This window comes from Bison bison, unplaced genomic scaffold, assembly GCF_000754665.1.
Source record: "Bison bison bison isolate TAMUID 2011002044 unplaced genomic scaffold, Bison_UMD1.0 scf7180017864492, whole genome shotgun sequence".
NCBI lineage: Eukaryota > Metazoa > Chordata > Mammalia > Artiodactyla > Bovidae > Bison > Bison bison.
The window spans coordinates 2216302-2219484 of record NW_011495051.1 but is presented as its reverse complement, the minus strand read 5'-3'; positions in this window follow the sequence as shown (position 1 = coordinate 2219484).

Genomic DNA, 3183 nt, shown 5'->3' with positions numbered 1-3183 from the left:
CCTAACGTACATAACAGTACCAGCATTTAGGAAGTACTGAGTGTGATGTAAAGTATAACACTTTATAGTGTCAGTTCGTCATCGTGGTGGTCATCCTCATATTAAAGTCTTAGACCCCCTTAAGTGCAGGCAGCAGGACAGCAGTTTTGACCATGGATTTTGGAGAAAAGAGTAGTATCAAATGAATGGTCTAGAGCAGTGACTTCTCATCCCTGGGGCAATTTTGTCCCATTGCACCCACAGGCTTGACACTATCTGGAGACATTTTCTCCCACGTGACAGGTGGGGGTGGGGTGTTACTGGCATCTAACTACACCCATCTAGTGGGTGGAAGCCAGGGGTGCTTCTCAACACTCTATACTGAATGGGGCTGCATTTACCACTCAGAATTATCCCCAGTGCTTAGTACAGCAGATACCAAGACACCCTGTTTAAGTAATGCACGATGTGGAGCAGACATTCATTGTTTAGTCACTAAGTCGTGTCCCTCCCCTTTGAGACCCCTTGGACTGTAGCCCACCAGACTCCTCTGTCCACGGGATACTCCAGGCAAGACTACTGGAGTGGGTTGCCATTTCCTTCTCCAGGGCATCTTCCCAAGCCAGGGATCGAATCCAGGTCTCCTGCGTTGGCAGGTGGATTCTTTACCATTGACTCGCTAGAAAAACCCCAGATATTCATTAGGTATCATATTATTTTTTCTTGTGGCCACACCGGACAGCACGTGGGACCTTATTTTCCATACCAGCGATCGAACTTGTGCCACCTGCAGTGGACGCGTGGAGTCGGACCGCCAGGAGAGTCCCCTTATTATTGTGAATTTTCAGAGAAATGATTTTCTTTCAGATCCAAAGTAATTCTTTAATCTCAATGAAACACCATTTACATATTTGCTTTTTAATGAAACAACTCAAAGAAGTGCAGAGAAGTATTACACATTTTATCTTTCAGCCATATTTGTCACACACATTTGTAAAACAGTACAGATAATTCCTCCTCCTCCCTGCCTAGAGGTGGCCATTTCTAATTTGACATGTTGTCTTGTAGTCTATGTGTACATAGGATTTCTTTTTAAATGTGTTTAAAAACTGCTGTTAACAATCCTACTGTGCATATTCACCTCCAGCTTTCCCCCCCCTCTCTTCCTGCAATGCTTTTTTAAAATTCTTCTGTAGCATGGGGCATGTGGGATCTCAGTTCCTGAACCAGGTATTAAACCCATTCCCCTGCACTGGAAGTGCTGTAAGTGGGGAGTCTTAACCACTGGACTGCCAAGAAAGTATTTGCAATGTTATTTTTAAGATTCAGTTTTTATACACCAGGGTTTCTTAGATTCAACATTTGGTACCAGATTGCTTTTTGGTGGGAGTGTCCTGTGCACTGTAGGGTGTGGAGCAGCAATCCCAGCCCCTAGTCACGCTCCAGTAGCAGCCCCTCCCCAGTCAGTCATGATGTTCAAAATTGTCTCTAGACACTGCCAAGGTCCCCCCCACCCCCCAGGGGCAGAATTACTCCTAGTGGAGAACCAGTTTATATTTGAAGATGTAATTAGTTGCTGACATCTGCTTTGTATGTGCTATATTTAACCATATTCTTTCTGACCAATTTTCTCAATGTTTTTATTTTTGTTACTGATTCAGGTCCTTGGACTCTTCAACAGAAGTTGCTAGGCCAGATGAAGAATTCAGGCAAGGGACTGAATTACTGGGACTCCAGCTGCAGAAGGAGGGAGTGAAGACAAGTAACAGGTGCCCTTGATGGATCTTGGAGGGGTGGTGGGCTGGTCCCTTAAAAGGGGTCAGGGTGGGGGCAGGTCCATGAGTTCAGCCCTAAGAGTGGCTTAGTGGGTCTCTCCTGTGGATCCTGGGCAGGGATCATGCATAGGACCTTGCTTTTGACCCCAACACCTCAGAAGTGGCAGCTGAGTTTTTGTTCATTTTGTATCTTGTTGGTCATTTGCCCCAACTGCTCATGTGTGCAGTTATTTTTAGTTTCCCATATAGTTTCTCTGTAACCTGTTGTTCCAGGGAGATGTCTGTTCAGGTGAAAGCACTGCAGCAAAGGGGCCCAGGTCCAAACCTTTCTCAATCTATAATTGGGAATAAATTCCCCTTTTCATTTGTTTCAAATTGAGACATGGCTAAAACTAGTGAGTCAGTTTCTCAGCAGGATACACGTGAAGAAAACATGTGACAACAGAAAATAGCAGAGTTCATATAAAAATGTAAAGCTATTAAACATAGTAGGTTTATCATTTAGAGCAGCCAGCTGTAAGAGAAAACGTTTACAGGGGCCAAATATATGCAAAAGTGCTTATCTCAATTATGGAAGTATTCAAAACAACAAATGCAGTGTCATTACAGCCTCTCAATAGTGCAACCAGGGAAGAGGTTTCCCACATCTGTGGCTGCTGTATTACATCTGCCATGATGGAGGAAGGAAACATCCCCTATTAGAGGAACAAGATGCTTCCCACAGAAATCATGTAATTAGGAGACTCCTTGGACATGAAGAGGGCCACATGATATGAAAAAAATTACTGAGGGATCTTCTGAAGCCTGAAGAAGTGGCCTGATGGACCCCAAAGAGCCACAGGAACATGCAGGGAATTGTGTGAACCTGAAAACCAAAGAGGACCCAGGATAAGGGGCCTTGTCCACACTGCTGAGCAGAGTCCACACTGCTGCCCAGCAGGTAACTAACATCAAACATGTGTCTGACTGGGGCTGTTCCACACAGGCAGAGCCAGAAGTGAGAAAGCAGTGCTGGAGCTCAGGCCACCAGGCTGCCCTGCAGCTCTGTCTCCTGATGGTACAGAAGAGCTGAGAATCATGGCTTCCTCACTTCTGCTCCAGACTTCATGCATCTTCCTCTTCTCAAGAACTTTAACTCAGAATCACTAACAGAAGGACTCTGGATATACAGTTTCCCACCATGAAATTAAAAGACACTTACTCCTTGGAAGGAAAGTTATGACCAACCTAGATAGCATATTCAAAAGCAGAGACATTACTTTGCCAACAAAGGTCTGTCTAGTCAAGGCTATGGTTTTTCCAGTGGTCATGTATGGATGTGAGAGTTGGACTGTGAAGAAAGTTGAGTGCTGAAGAATTGATGCTTTTGGACTGTAATGTTGGAGAAGACTCTTGAGAGTCCCTTGGACTGCAAGGAGATCCAACCAGT